The sequence below is a fragment of the Phascolarctos cinereus genome, unplaced genomic scaffold, assembly GCF_003287225.1.
Source record: "Phascolarctos cinereus isolate Bilbo 61053 unplaced genomic scaffold, phaCin_HiC Scaffold_2;HRSCAF=192, whole genome shotgun sequence".
Classification (NCBI taxonomy): Eukaryota; Metazoa; Chordata; class Mammalia; order Diprotodontia; family Phascolarctidae; genus Phascolarctos; species Phascolarctos cinereus.
In genome coordinates this window covers 335,115,790-335,132,805 of record NW_027555625.1, presented here as the reverse complement: position 1 = coordinate 335,132,805, position 17,016 = coordinate 335,115,790, and the positions used below count along the sequence as shown (strand labels likewise).

General features: G+C 38.7%; 1 protein-coding gene and 1 pseudogene across 3 annotated transcripts in view; both read right to left on the bottom strand.

Annotated features, from left to right (window-relative positions):
- The window catches only part of BRMS1L (BRMS1 like transcriptional repressor), a 161,523-nt gene that overhangs the window by 139,852 nt on the left and 4,655 nt on the right, over positions 1-17,016 (bottom strand). The gene's annotated exons all lie outside the window — the stretch shown is intronic.
- On the bottom strand, positions 176-856 carry LOC110211794 (ubiquitin-conjugating enzyme E2 C pseudogene; annotated as a pseudogene).

The following is a 17,016-nucleotide window of genomic DNA, read 5'->3' as shown; positions in this document are numbered from 1 at the left end:
TCTTTCTTTCTTTCTTTCTTTCTTTCTTTCTTTCTTTCTTTCTTTCTTTCTTTCTTTCTTTCTTCCTTCCTTCCTTCCTTCCTTCCTTTCTTTCTTTTTTTAACAACAAAACTTCATTTATTTATACATTAATGTTGAGGGCTGGACAAGAGTTTAAGAAAAAAAGGAAAGGAAAACAGTCTATGAAAGAGTCCTATACAGAAAAAAGGAGAAGACAGGTTATTAGGAAGGGAAAAAAGATAGATGCACACATATACACATACACACAAGATGAAGGAAGGTAGGCTGGGCAGCCAGGGTCAGGGCTCTTGGCTAGTCACCTGCTTCATGTAGGTTTCCAGCAGGCACTTTTTAAAGGCTGTGGGATTTGTCCAAAGTTCAGCAGCATGTGTGTTCAATGGGCTGTCAATGTTGGGTTCTCCCAGCGGCTCTGGATAGATAGCAGGATGGTCCTGACATCATACAGAGCTGACCACTTGTCCTTGAGGATGTCCAAACAGATATTACCTTGGGTGTCCACATTAGGATGGTAACAAGGTGTGACAAATTTCACAGTGGGAGCATTATATGGGTAGCCACTGGGGAATTCCAAGGAGAGCTTGTACCTTAGGTCTTCATATACTGTCCCAGCTGCCCCATGGATGGTCCCAACCCACCTGAAGAGATTGTCTGACTCTGGGAAGGCAGAGATTCCTTTGTCTCCAGACATCATTAGGGTCATCAATTCCTGCTGTAACCTCTTGCCCACAGACCTGCGGGCAGCACCTGCCCCAGGCTTGCCTACCTTACGGGCAGCGGTGGCAGCACTGGCAGTGGCCGGGTCGCAGTTCTGCGAGGCCATGGGGGACCGGAGATAAAGGAAGAGAAACTCCCGGGCGGTAACTGCCGTGAATAAATTTCTTAATGCCAAATAACAATATGTGCTCTTAAAATTATACAAATACACATTTCTAAGTTCAATACCCTTGGCCCTTTATAAAGGGATATTATCCACAAATTCATATATTTTTTTCAATATTTCAGTTTCCCACTCATGTCCACATTTTCTTGCGAAAGTTTTACAAATAGTTTGGAATCACCTATTGTAATTAGGTCAGTTTAAAATGTATGGGGCCAGTATTCTAACTACTTCTTTTTGCTTTCCCTCCAGGTAGGCACCTCTGGAGCTTAATAATTAATTGAACAGTAATAATCATAACTCACAATAACTAATATGGCGGGGAACTTAAGACACCCCTACCGAAATTTCAGTCGCCAAGACTACTACACAGCTTTCTTTTTGCATTTCTGAAGGGAGATAATTGAATAGGGCTCTCCCTCCCTCTCTCTCTTCCTAAACTGCCTTTACAACTTTGCTATGCACTCTAAACAGTTCACTCATCTTACACTATTTTTCCACTGTTCTTTAGTTTCTTTCAATTTACTTTAGTGCCAAACAGTGTAACAAGTTCTGAAATTAAAAACATCACATTTTTACCAATTTGAATGATTTGGGGCTCATGGGGCATCATGGTCTGGGCAACAGTCGAACTCAGCCATCCTCAACAATCCGCAGCCCTCAGCACAGCCCCCGGCTGCCCATAAATTACCTTTTGTTTATGTTCTGATACACAAAAACTTTTCTCTTTTTGATCTGAGGGGAAAAGGTTCCCTTTTTCTCTCTTTGTCTCCACACTCAAATTTGGCCAGAATTAGAATGCAGAGAGAGAGAAATTATTTTTTTTCCCAAAAGTTTCAAAACCTTCTTACTTTCAAAACTTCTATTCACACTGCAAATAAACTATACCTTCCTTAAGCTTTCTACACATACTCCTCTCTCCTACATGCTTAAACTTTCTTGCCTTTCTTTCTAATGGACTTTGATTAAAGTCACTTTAAAACTGCATATATCTTATTTCTTTCTAATTCTGACCTGACACTTCGAAAATCCTTATCAACTTGCTTTTTACCAATCATATAACCTAAATAATAAAGTATTTTTCTCTCTTTCTCTCTCCCATCCACCCACTCCTCTGAGGCTGCTGTTACCAGGGAGGCAGAAGGGGAGAGAAAGAAAGCAACTTTCCAGAGTCCAGCTGCAGCCTTTTGCTGTCTGGCTGCAAAAGATACACACTGACACTCACTCATACCACACACAGACACAAACACACACAAAAAATAGACATACAACAAACCCTCCACCCTGTAGAATCCTCAAATCCTTAAATCATATTTAATAATTTTCTTTCTATCCTTTCCTCTGTATTTTCATAGTTCATTCCAATTCTGCAATTGATTGCCTAAAGGACTGTCTATAGGTACCTCACATTTGTGCTCCAACTGTTCCTTTCCCATTCCTAGGCCCTCACCTAGGGAATTTACGGGAGTCATCACCGAACTCCCCGAGTCTAAAGACTCAGCCAAATCACCAAGAAGGGTCACCCACTCCTCACCAGTCACCCATGAAGCTTTCTCAGTGGTGTCCTTTCGATGAGGTATCTATTCCGAAATTTGATTAGGCCTGGACTCTGCCTAAACTAGAGTCTGCCCTAAAGGGCTCTCACCCTATGCCAATTACCTCCAGACCCCTGAGTGCTTACCTCTGGGTTGCACGGGTACAACTTATGTGACTGCTCTCACTCACCAGACAGCTGGAATTTCTTAGTTTCGTTTTTAATCGTCGGAGCCCTAACAAGCCTTCTGTTTCTCCAAGTCCCTCTCTTTGGGTTTATTTCAATGACTGGCCAGTAACCTCCCTCTGGGGTTCAAGACCTCCAAGAAATCCCAGACGAGCGCTTGGTCTTGACCTCCGTAGGAAAGCCCCCTCCTCAATCAAAGAAAATCCTGGCTGAGCCCCCAACTGAGTGGGATTGAGACCACCTACCCAAATAAAAATTCAGAGGTTTCTCTCAGTAGAAACAGGAGTTTTATTCTAGCAGGTCTCTCGTGCGAATTGGCCATCACCTACCCAGGGTGGACTAGAGTAGGGAGGCAAGATACAGGTAGCAAACAAGCAGTTATATACCCTTAGACAAACAACTCCAAGAAACCCCCCCCACACACTTGTTTACCTCAGTCTCTTTATCCTCATTGGCTGAGGTAAGAGACCTTACATTCTACCCAGAAACTAAGAGATACATTTTACCCAAAACAAGCTTAGGAGCTAGAAGATTGCATTATCTGGTAAAGATAAGGCTGGGGTGGTGGTTACAAAACAAGGGAGGGGGTGGGCAGCTGGGGTATGACCCTATCACATGATTTACAAGAAAACGAAACTTAGGCCCAGCTAATGCTAAAGCCTTAACTAAATTTTGGGGCATAGCTTCCATTTCATATGAGAAACTTTCACTTGTCCCACACAACATCCAGAAGCAAATGAACATAGTAGGGTAGTGTTTGATAAATCCTAAAACCACAACTACTAGGCTTAAGGATTATTTGACGAAAACTGCTGGAAAATTTGGAATGTGGTGTGGAAGAAATTATATGTTGACTTAACATCTCATTCCACATGACTGAGATAAGTTCCAAATAGAATATGACAGATATAAAAGGTGACATAAATATATTGTAGAAGCAAGGAAAAATGTACCTTTAAGAAAGATAGATGGGGAAGAGTTCATGATCAGACAAGAGATAGAGAAGATCACAGAAAATAAAATGGACAATATTCATTATATAAAATGTAAAATTTTTTGTACAAACAAAGGTAATGCAGTTAGAATTAAAAGGGAAACTATTAATTAGGGGGAAAATCTTTGCAGCTAGTTTCTCTGATAAAAGTCTTATAGTAAGATATATAAAGCCTGGTCTAAACAAAAGCCATTCCCAATAAATAAATGATCAAAAGATATGAACAATTTTCAAAAGATCTAAGCTATCACTAACCATATGGGGAAAAAATGCTCCAAACTACCAATAAAGAAATACAAACTAAAGCAAATCTGAGGTTACACTCAAAGTTATCAATATATAATGCAGTTTATCTATTGGCAAAGATAACAATTGTTGGAGGGGCTCTGGGGGAAATAGTCACATTAATACACTATTGATATGGAAGTATAAACCAATCCAACCGTTTTGGAAAACAATTTGAAACTATGCCCCAAAAGTTACTGCATTGTGCATACTTTGACCCATTGATACCACTCCAAAGAGAAAAAAAAAGGACCCATATGTACAAAGACATTCATAGCAGTGATTTTTGTATGGCAAAGAACTAGAAACTAATATAAATATATTACTGCACTATAATAGAGGATCAAAGGGATACTTTCAGAAAAACTGGGAAGACTAAATGAACTGATACAGAATGAAATCAGTAGAACCAAAAGAAAATTTACACTACAGCATTGTAAAGAAAAACAACTTTAAAAATCTTGGTATCTCTGATGAATGCAGTAACCACAATTTGAAAAAATTCATTATTGATAGTCGCTATTGATATCTCCTGCCAATGAGATGACAGACCGAAGATGAGGAATGAAATATGTCTGGACATGTGCAATTTAGGAATCTGTTTTGCTTGACTATGCATATTTGTTACAAGGATTTTGTTTTATATATTACCAACAAAGCCCAACAGCAAGAGATAGAAAGAGAAATTCCATTTAAACTTACTGTAGACATTATAAAATATTTAGGAGTCTACCTCTCGAAACAAACCCAGGGACTCTATGAACACAATTACAAAACACTTTTCACACAAATAAAATCAGATCTAAATAACTGGAAAAACATCAGTTGCTTATGGGTAGGCTGAGCTAGTATAATAAAAATGACAATTCTACCTAAGCTAATTTACTTATTCAGTGCCATACCAATCAAACAACCAAAAAATTATTTTATAGAGTTAGAAAAATAATAACAAGATTCATTTGGAAGAACAAAAGGTCCAGAATATCAAGGGACCCTAATGAAAAGAAATGCAGGGGAAGGTGGCCTAGCAATTCCAGATCTTACATTGTATTATAAAGCAGCAGTCATCAAAACTGCTTGGTACAGGCTAAGAAACAGAGTGGTGGACCAATAGAATGGGTTAAATATGCAGGGACACAGTAGTCAATGACTATAATAATCTATTATTTGATAAACCCAAAGATCCCAGCTTCTGGGATAAGAACCTACTCTTTGAAAAAAACTGCTGGGAAAACTGGAAAACAGTATGGCAGAAACTAGGCATAGACCAAAGTCTCACGCCATATACCAAAATAAAGTCAAAATGGGTTCATGATTTAGATATAAAAGCTGATACTATAAGTAAACTGGGAGAACAAGGAATAGTTTACCTATCAGATCTATGGAGAACAGAAGAATTCATGACCAAACAAGAGATAGAGAACATTATGAAAAGCAAAATGGATAATTCTGATTACATTAAATTGAAAAGTTTTTGCACAAACAAAGCCAATGCAACTAAGATTAGAAGGAAGGAAGAAAACTGGGAAATAATTTTTACAAGCAGTCTCTCTGATAAGGACCTCATTTCTAAAATATATAGAGAATTAAGTCAAATTTATAAGAATACAAGCCATTCCCCGATTGATAAATGGTCAAAGGATATGAACAGACAGCTCTCAGATGAAGAAATTAAAGCCGTCTGTGCTCTAAATCATTACTGATTAGAGAAATGTAAATCAGAACAACTCTAAGGTGCCACATTACGCCTATTAGATCGGCCAACGTGACAAAACAGGAAAATGATAAATGTTGGAGAAGATGTGGGAAAATTGGAACACTAATGCATTGTTGGTGGAGTTGTGAAATGATCGAACCATTTTGGAGAACAATTTGGAACTATGCCTAAAGGGCTAAAAAATGTGCATACCCTTTGACCCAGCAATAGTACTTCTCGGGCTATATCCCAAAGAGATCATACAAATGGGAAAAGGACCCACATGTACAAAAATATTCATAGCAGCTCTTTTACTGGTGGCAAAGAATTGGAAATTGAGAGGATGCCCATCAATTGGGGAAAGGCTGAGCAAGTTGTGGTAAATGAATGTAATGGAATACTATTGTGCTATAAGAAATGATGAACAGGATGACTTCACAAAAACCTGGAAAGACTTGTATGGTCTGATGCTGAGTGAAGTGAGCAGAACCAAGAGAACATTGTACACAATAACAGCCATGCTGCGTGATGACTAATACTGATAAATTTAACCCTTCCCAGCAATACAAGGATCTAAGACATGTCCAGAGGCCTCGTGATAGAAAATGCTATCCACATCCAAAGAAAGAACTATGGAAGTTGAATTGCTATTTTTTTTCCTCTTCTGTTGAGTTTTGTTTCATCTTTCTGATGGTTCCTCCTTTTGGTTTTAATTTTTACTTATATCACTAATATGCAAATATGTTTAATAGGAATGTAAATGTATAGCCTATATCAGATTGTGCGCTGTCTTGGGGAGGGTGGTGGGGAGGAAGGAGGAGAAAAATTTTAAACTCAAAAGCATATAGAAGTGATTATTGATAAATCAAAATAAGTTAATAAAAAAATTTAAAAGACTAAAGTGGAGAAAGAAAAAAACACAAGGATTTTGTTTTTCTTTTCTTTTTTCATTTTGGAGTGTGAGGAGGTAAGAGCAAGAGTAGGACTACAGATTAGGTGCTCCTAAAGGAGGAGAAACAAGAAAACCAGAAGGAATCACACAGGAAAGCAGGACAGCTTTGAAAGCTACATGTTGAACTTCATATACTTTAAAAAAAAAAGCTCTATGTAATGGAAGTTTACAGTTTCGTGCACATTATTTTCCTTCTTTTCTATGATGTATATGGAAATGTTTATGTTATTTGGAGTTTGTCAAGTTCAAAATAAAAATTAAATTAATTTTTGTTTGATATAGTATGGAATAAACAAAAAAATTCCAGTAGTATTGTCATTTTTATTTTATTCCCACCATCCAACCATGAGTAATTAATCTTTCTCCAATTATTTAGGTCTGTATTTATTTTTGTAAAGAATTTTTGGTAATTATAAGTTTAATTCCTGTATGCATCTTAGAAGCTGGAATCTTAGTTTCTATATTCGTATTTAATTTAAATTAAATTTAAATGGATTATGTTGGCAATATATATGAAGGATGATGATTTTGTGGAGTTGACATCTTTCTACTTTACCATATTTATGAGTTTGTTAATTAGTTTTATTCAAACCTAAGTAAATCACCATTTCATTTTCAAAAAGCAATAATTATTTCTGTTTTACCAATGTTTATTCCTTAAATTTCTTTTTCTCAACTTATTACTAACAGTATTTTGAATTAGTACTTAAATAATAATGGGAATGATGGAAATCCTTACTTTGTCCTCGATCTTTTTGGAAAGGCAGCTAGCATTTCTCCATTACAAATAATCCTATATTTTAGTTTTAGATAATATTATTTTACTTATTAGGAAAAGGTCTATTTATTCTTATGCTTTTTCATGTTTGTTAAACTAAAAAATATTGTAGTTTGCTTTTTTTTAAGACTATATATCTAAAGGGGCAGCTAGGTGGCGCAGTGGATAGAGCACTGGCTGTGAAGTCAGGAGGAACTGAGTTCAAACATTTACTAGCTGTGTGGGCCTGGACATGTCACTTAACTCCAAGTGTCTTTAAAAAAAAAAGACTATATCTACTGATTATATCATGTGATTTTTGTTTTTCGTAATACATTTTGTTATTTTGTCCATTACATTTATATTGTTCCTAATGTTGAAACAACCCTGAATTTCTGCTATATCTAACCTTGTTATTGTGCAAAATCTCTTTAATATAATGTTATAGTTTTTTAATATATTTTTATTCAATATTTTTGCAGGAATAGTCATTTGGGATATTGGACAGGAAGTTTCTTTCTCAACTTTGTTTCAGGATATTTGTCTCACAGAAGGAGTTAGCTAGATTCTTTTTTTTTTTTGTATCTTTGATAGAATATATTTATTAACTCATCTGGTCTTAGTTTTTGTTTTTTGTTTTACCTATTGGGAGTTCCTTTACAGCTTATTCAATTTATTTTTCTGATATTGAGTTATTTAGATTCTCTGTCTGTTATTCTCTTAATCTGTGTATTTTATATTTTTTGTAAATATTCATCTATTTCAGTTGTTATTTGTTTTATTGGCATAAAATTGGCAAAATAATTTATAATAATTTCATATATTTCCTCTTCGTTTGTTGCGAATTCTCCTCTTTCATTTTTTATTTTGTTTTTTTCTTTTGTCTACTAAACTAATGATATCTATTTTAAGTTGTTTTTCTCAAAAAAAAAATCCATGGTAAAAATGAAGTAAAAAAGTATGCTTCAGTCTGCATTCAAACTTCATCAGTTCTCTAACATTTTTCATGATGGGTCCTTTGTAATTGTCTTGGATCATTATCCTGATCAGAGTTGCTCAAGTCTTTCACAATTGGTCATCATTACAATATTGCTGTTACTTTGCACAATGTTCTCCTGGTTCTGTTCACTTCTTAATAGTGTTCTATCACAATCATATACCACAACTTGTTCAGCCGTTTCCCAATTCATGGGCATCCCTTCAATTTCCAATTCTTTGCCACCAAGAAAAGAACTGCTGTAAATATTTTTGTACAAATATGTCCTTTTTCTTTTTCTTTGATCTCTTTGGTCTAGTAGTGGTATTGCTGGATCAAAGGGTATATACAGTTTTATAGCCCTTTGAGTGTAGTTCCAAATTGTTCTCCAGAATGGTTGGATAGTTCACAACTCCATCAACCATGTTTTAGTGTCCAAATTTTTCCACATTTCCTCCATCATCCATCATTTACCTTTTCTGTCATGTAAGTCAATCTGATAGGTATGAGGCTCAAGATTGTCCTTTCAAGTGCTGCACCCAATTCCCTGCTCTACAAACTATGAACTTAAGTCCATGGAGTATACTGTTCATTAAGGCCTCCTAATTGTCATATAAAGAGCACTGTGGTAGAAAGTGCCTTGTCACATGCTATTCTGCACTTTCTTTTCCCTTCAGAAATCTCCTACATCTCCTCTTCTATCCTCTTTCTTAGCTGAAGTCCTTCTCACTTAATTTATTGGAAAAAATCGAAGCCATTCAATGTAAGCTTCCTCTCCTCCCATTCTTTTCATATCAAAATCCCTCTACATCATGTCTCACTTTCTCCTCCTTTCCCCAAGTCTCTGACAAAGAATTGGTCTTTGTTCTTGCCAGTTACTCTTATACATGCACCGATCCCATCTCCTTAAATCTTCTTCAGCAGATTTCATTCTTAATTATCTCCCTTCTTTCTCTAATCTTCCATTTCTCCCAATCCACTAGTTTTATCTTCACTGTTTTGAATCACATCCAATCTCTTCCATAATTAAAAAATCTTCACAAAATCTTACCATCCCCTCAAGCTTTTGTTCAGTTATTTTCAGTCATGTCCAACTCTGTGACCCAATTTTGAGGTTTTCTTGGCAAAGATGGTTTACCATTTCCTTCTCCAGCTCATTTTATGATGAGAAATTTGAGGTGAACAGGGTTAAATAACTTGGCCCAGGATCACATAGCTAGTAAATGTCTGAGGCTGGATTTGAACTAATAAAGATGAGTCTTCTTAATTTCAAGCTCACTGCTCTATGCACTGCACCACCTACCTGTCCTCTTCCCCCAGCTACTACTATATTTCTCCTCTGTTTCTTAGCCAAATTCCTTGAAAAAGTTGTTGATATTCACTGCCTCCACTTCCCCTCTTGTCTTTCCTTCCCCTTCTCAACCTTTTGCAACCCTCATCACTCAATAAAAATTGCTTTCTGCAAAGTTACCAATTATCTCAATTGCCAAATCAGATGGTCTTTTCTAAGACTTAATCCTCTTCAGCTCACTTACTGCATTTAATACTGTTGACCACCCATTTCTTCCTGGATACTCTTTCCTCTCCGGGTTTTCATAACACTCTTCTCTCCTGGTTCACTGACTACCTGTCTTGCTACTCCTCAGTCTCCTTTGGTGGTTCATCATCCATATTATGCCTCTGTGGTGTTCTCCAAGGTTCTGTTCTTAGTCTTCTCCCTCTATATTCTCTTTTGGTAACCTCATCAGCTCCCATGGGTTTTTAACTACCGTCTCTATGCACATGACTCCCAAAACTACATATCTAGCCCTAGTCTTACCTAAACTTCAATCCTATATCATCATTTGCCTATTACATATTTCAAACTGGATATCCTGGAGACATCTTAAACTCATTAAATCTATAACTGAACTTTTATCTATTTCTCCTTAAAACTTCCCCTTTCCCTATTAACTTCTGTTGAAGTCAATACTAGTGTTCTCAGGTTTGTTTCTAGTGTTGTCAGGTTTGTCATCAACATTATCCTTGACTCCTTACTCTGCCTCAAGCCACGTATTCAGCCAGGTGCCAAATCTGGCCATTTCCACATCTCTTATATTCAACCTCTTTTCTCCTCTCACACAGCTACCGCTTTAGTTCAGGCTGTCATCATCTCTCACTTAGTTTCTGCAATAGCCTCTTGGAAATCACTCTCCCAACTCAAGTGTTTCACCATTCCAATCTACTCCAATCCATCTTACACACTGCTGCCAAAGTATTTCCTTAAGCATAGATTTGACCATGTGACTCCCTCTATTCAACTAATTCCAGTGGCTTCCTACTGCCTCTAGAATAAAATGTAAACTCCTCTCTTGAGCTATTAAAACTCCACACAGCCCTAACCTCTTTCTAACTTCACTGAATATTACTCCCTAATCTCTCCCCCCATACACATACACACACAGCTCTGCAACCCAGATAAACTAGCTTTCTCTTTGTTCCTCACAACACTCTATATACCATTTCTGTGCCTTTGTCTTGGCTGACCTCCATGCCTGCAATGTACTTCCTTCTTACTGATACCTCAAAACTCTTTAATATGCAGTGCAGACATCATCTTTGCATGAAGCTTTTCTTGATTCCAATTGTTAATGGTCTTCCTCACAAATTGCCTTATATTTAGCAGCTACTTTGTTGTGTATGTGTTTATTTTTTTTTATTTTATTCATTTTTGCTTAGGTAATTGGAGTAAAGTGACTTGTTCAGAGTCACACAGGTACTGAGTGTTATGTGTCTGAGGCTGGATTATGAACTTAGGTCCTCCTGACTCCAGGGCAGGTGCTCTATCCACTGTGCCACCCACCTGCCCCATGTGAGACAGAGGGGTTTTTTTGTTTGTTTTTAGTAAGGCAGTTGGGGTTAAGTGACTTACCCCGAGTTACACGGATAATATTTTTTTTTGCTTTTTTTTTTATGAGGCAATTGGGGTTAAGTGACTTGCCCAGGGTCACACAGCTAGTGTCAAGTGTTTCTGTGTGTGTTTATACTTTATATTTATGCTTTATATAGTGTCCCAGAGTCACAAACTTTATATGTTCTTCTTGTCTCACCCACTAGAATTTAAACTCTTTGCAAGTAGAGATTGGTTAGTTCTTAATAACTTATATTTCTAGCACCAAGCTCAGTGCTTGGCAAATATTTTTGATTCCTTTTTTTTTTCCCAAAAAAAGGCAGGGAGACCACCCCAGAGACTTGATTGATGCAGCCATTGACATAGCTTCTTGGTCACCTAGAACATAAAAAGCCCTGACTCATGAAAAGCTGAGGCACTTCAGATTTTATGGATATCTTATTGCTATGCAAGTCAACCCACTCCTCTGACTATGTAGACAAGGGAGGCAACATCTACCTAGTGCTATATGCTTGTTGAATATTAAGTTGACTTCCTTCTTATTAAACAAGATAACAGCCCTGAAAAGCTTGATCACTAGCATAGGAAATTGAAACAAACCTGTCTATGTGCCTTCAGCAACTAGAAACAAAGCTACCGATTGTTAAGGACAATCAAGTCAGAAGTACTCATAGTTTTAAATATAGCACAAGGCCATGAATGGGAAGTATGGTCTCAAGCCCAGAGAACTTGCTGGAAAATTTGTTGAATCCCAATGAGATCAGAATGGTCAAGATATTCTTAAAAGATACCCTGTCTTCCAGAGCTAAGGCCCAGCAAGCAAGCTGTGCCCTGAGCTTGCTATAACAATCCTTTGCATTCACCTTCTGCAACTAATGGTCCCTGAGCTCAGACAAGCATCAACAGGTCCAAACATGGAGCCCTGCTATGAATGGACTTGTCAGTAGACAACCTCGCCTCACTGTTGCTGTTGTGCCTCACAACTATTGCTACACTGCACTGTTTGACTCATTGTCTAGCCACAAGTACATAAATCAAGGTTCAGTCACACTAAAGCAAGGCTCCCCTAGTAGGGGCAGAGCCCTAGCACTTGTGTCTAATCTGCCTCCTTGCTTGAAAGCCATTTCCCTCACTTTGCAATTAAACTTTAGTTTGATTTCCTGACTCTCCTGTCTTTAGCCTGTTCTGTTCCATTCCAGCCATCCACAGGTTAGAGGCTGGTTTGGTGTGGCTGACAGAACCATAAAGGAAGAGAACAGGAGTGAGATTAAGGACGAGAAATAGGACAGCCAGGCGATACAGTTGATAGAACACTGGGCTTGGAATCTGAAAGACTCATCTTCATGAGTTCAAATCTGGCCTCAGACACTCACTGGCTGTGTGATCCTTGGGCAAATCACTTAACTCTGTTTGCCTCAGTCCCTCATTTGTAAAATGAGCTAGAGAAGGAAAAGGTAAAGCACTTCAGTATCTTTGTCAAGAAAACTCCAAACTGGGTTACAAAGTGTTGGACATGACTGAAAAATAATTGAACTGAAGGATGAGAACTGAGAACTCACACTGGTAGTAAAAGAGCTTCAGGGGGAGGTTATTGGGTTGTTTTTGTTTTTGTTTTTGTCCCCACAGAGAGGCCAGAGAGTGGGTTGGCTTTTCACCACAAAGGAACTCAAGAGGCTGTAAAAGAAGTTTAAACAAGTTGATGAGTGGCAAACAGCAAGGTGGCGCAGTGGATAGAGCACCGGCCCTGAAGTCAGGAGGACCTGAGTTCAAATTCGGGCTCAGACCAAACACTTGACACTGACTAGCTGTGTGACCCTAATTGCCTAAAAAAAAAGCTTTCTCCCTAGTGATGGAAACAGAGACCAAAATACTTCATCAGCATCCCTTACAACGATATTGTGTGGCTGGTGAGGAAGGCCGATGGTACCAGCAACTTATTTGTAGCTGAACAAAACTGTTATGCCAAGCCTATTGCCATTTCTAACTTTGTTGATGTGGTCAACCAAGTAGTTCAAGCCATGGGTAAATGGCATAGGGTTGTTGACCTCACTAATTCTTTTTGTCTGTTCTTTTAGCTGAGACTAGTCAGGAGTAATGTTAGTTTTCACCTGGGAAATACTAGATACCTTCATTCTTTCCCAGAGCTAAACTGAAATCTTGCTTATACTGCCACAGCCTGGTGGGAAAAGGACATGGGTAGCTTTGCTTAAACAGTGTTCTGGAAAAGTTTGTTATTCTCCTCAAAGCTGAGGTTTTTAGTCCCATCCATGTTGCCCTTCCTCTTTCACTAACCCATTAGGCCTGTACCTATAAGGTTGTGGTGTCTCTGTGCCTGAGGGGCCTTGGACCTGATTTATCCTGCAAGTATATGCCTTGCTAACAAATTGCATAGCACTGACTTTGTTTTCTCAGTTATTCTAAAATTATTTATGACAGTTTTTAGTGAGCCAGCCAGGAGGTTGAGAGAGTAACCCTACTCTACCCTACTCCTCAACCCCCAGGGACGATCTCTACAAGGAACTCCTTAGAACTCTCTGGTTGATTTTCTCACCAAAGTATTTCTTCTGTAGAAGGCTACCACAAAGATCAAACTCTCCAAGCTAAGGTAAGCCTCCACGCTATTGGGGAAATCCCTTTAAGGGAATAGTATGATCTGGTAATAGCAAACTGAAGGGAACCTCCCTGTAAAAATTTTTTTCTATCATAGGACCAATGGACGCTCCTGGGTGAACCAGCAATGATCAAGAAGTGCTCCACTAGGTTATGTGACATTTGGCTGATAATTTGGCCTCAGTCTGGTATCTTTGAATATTGTAAATTAAAAGATCTAAGGCTAGCCATAGGAGCCAAACATTCAAGCCAGCCAAAATTTGGTTCTGCCAGGCTGCCCTTTCTGATGGTACATGCCAAACATACCCAAGGGTATCTTCTATCTTGCTTGCTCCTGTCCCTTCTCCTTTGCAACCCCTTTAGGCTATTCCTTCTGTTATTGCCACCTCCTCTTCCCTGTCCTATGCACCCCTATCTTATTCTTCTCTTGAATTAACTAATTTCTCTTGAGCAAGAGGAATCCACAACTGGTGTCTTCTCTGGCCAAGAAAGTTTGTAAATAATCCAGCACAGCCTGATCAGTTGGTCAGGATTAGTAATCATCAGCCTTTCAGTCCCTCTAATCTTTCTACTTGGAGAAGAGATTCTCCCAAATTTGACAAAGATCCAGGAACAGTAATAATCCAATTTCAGGTCAACTTTAGGGGTTATAATCTAACCTGGGAGGGATGTGGTTGAAATCATACTCTCACCCAGTGAAAGAGTTGCAATTACTGAAGCTGCTAATTGGCTAGCTCTGCTTGGAGTGGGAGGGTCTTGTCCTTTCTGTCTCCCAAATTGGCCATTACAGGACCAGTAATGGAACTCCAACAATCTTGCTGATTATACCATGTTATTTCAGGCTAGAGTGTCCTTAATTAGAGGCATGAGGGCTGAGTCTTGCAACTGGTGGAGTCTTTAATAACGGGACTTATATAGTTATATAGTGGACTCTCACTTCGCAGCTTGACCAACAACATTTCTCCACCCTTATAGGTCTCAAAAACGCCTTGTAGTTGGCCCATGCACTGGGACTCCCAGATTACAGTAAGCCCTTCACTCTATCTGTACATGAACAAAAGAGAGGGGTGACTTCCAGTGTCTTTTTTTTTTTGTATTTTGCTAGGCAATGGGGTTAAGTGACTTGCCTAGAGTCATACAGCCAATGAGTGTTAAGTGTCTGAGGCCCGATTTGAACTCAGGTCCTCCTGAATCCAGGGCTGGTGCTCTATCCACTGCACCACCTAACTGCCCCCTCAGTGTCCTGACTTAAACATTTGAGTCCCCTTCACATCCAGTGGCCTTGTTCTATCTGTGTAGCAGGCCAAAGGTGGACTTACATAGATTTCCTTTTGAAATCCTTTTCAAAAAATCCCTCCCCACCCATCCAAGTAAGATCTTTTTCCCCAGTACACACATCTCTGTTAGTAGAAAATACCTTTGTTGCTTCTGATATACAGGAACTGTGAATCAGGCTTCGAAAACTCCACAGTGTGGGAGTCTCAGTACAAACTGGACCACTGGACTTTTTACTTCACAATTTTGATCCTGGAGATAAGGCCTACATCAAGAATTTCCAACAGGCCAACAAGCCCCACCTGGCACAGTAAGGCCCATTCCAGTTGCTACTGACCAATCCAACAGCAATTAAGATCAAGGAAAGAGACTTGAATATAATGTTCTCACCTGAAACCCACCCCTTCCCCCCATACTTTTTCATAATGTTTTTGCTATCTTTGATTCATGTTATTACATTTGTGGTCTTTTCCTCCCCTGTATACTCCTCTCAGGAAGGCTGGAAAAAACTTAATGTTGTCAGTAATCTTCATAGTGGGGGTAGGTCATGCTTAATATTAACTCAAAGTTATTGGGCCTCATGGATGTTGGGTTTGCCATTATATTCATCAGAGGAACTTGATCCATGGATGGGCCTTCCTGTTACAGAGACTGAGACAATTCCTCAATCCAACAGAGTTGCAAGAGGCAGTTTACAGGTCTCCAGAAGGGGTGGTGAACCCCCTTGACTTGTGGGCTCCTTTTCTCCTTTTTTGTTGGCTAAATGCTTCCAGAGAAAAAAAATCCAATGTGACAGCTCTCCAAGATATTACTTTTGCTGCATTAGAAAATAGTAGATTCGTTGTACAGTTTAATGATTCCACAACAATTTATAAAAGTTGGCGTATCACACTACAATGTATTAACACCTCCTCCTGTGTTCCTGAAGAAGGAAAGGATTAATGCTACTTTGGCCTGGGGGATATAATGAATTACACTCAAACTGTCTAGTTACCCAATGTCACTAAAGGAGATCCTTTTTTTGTATGCCACTGCACCAGTGTCAGTACTACCACTGATAACAGGACCGTTTCAAATTATGTTTTTCTTGGTAACCTGGCCTTTAATGACTGCAGCACCTACCTTTAGTGATTTTGGGTGTCAAGTATCACCCTGCTAAGACCCTGCTAGGATGGTTAGGCCCGATTAAAATATCAATAGAATGGCTATGTGCTCTATCTGAAGCCCCTTGGGGAGTAATGACTCCTGGAAAGTTCTTTGTCTGTGGTGAAAAGGCATACTTTTCCCTTCTCGTAAATTGGTTTGGGGGGATCACCTGTTTGGTCCCCCCCAATATCAATCTTTAATAACACCATAAGACCAATAGGAAAAAAATGACCAGAAAGTGGGAAGGCTAGAGTGGGGTGTGGCAAGGGGAGGAGTTAAATGTCAAAAAAGAGATGCGGTTACAATCTAAAACCCTGTAAAACAACATCGAAAGAAAACAAAGTTCCTATGGTCCCTAATTCCACATACTGGAGTCTCTGCATTAGACTAGGCTGCTAGGAACCTCTCACCTAAAACTGAGAAAGGTCAATGCCGAAAGTGAATCCATCTCCTCCTTCCAAATAGAGTTAGATTCTTTAGTACAAATGGTCTTATAAAATTGTATTAGTTTAGACCTTATTACAGCTTAACAAGGAGCAGCCTGTGCTACCAATTAATCAGGAGAAATCAAAACCAGCCTTTATAAAATTAAAAAAGTTATGGCAGAAACACAACTACCCACCCCAGGTGATCGATCCCTGGTAGAATCCTTCTTCTTGGTTCACTTGGTTGCAGGGAAATAGCTTGGTAACCACCCTTGGTAAACGGGCCCTTATTGCCCTCTGCCTTATAATTCTTTTTAGGCTTTTCACTAGTTGCTGCATTAAATTCTGTTACAAGTTAAGTCTCAGGGAAGCTCATGTTAGTGCACTCTGCT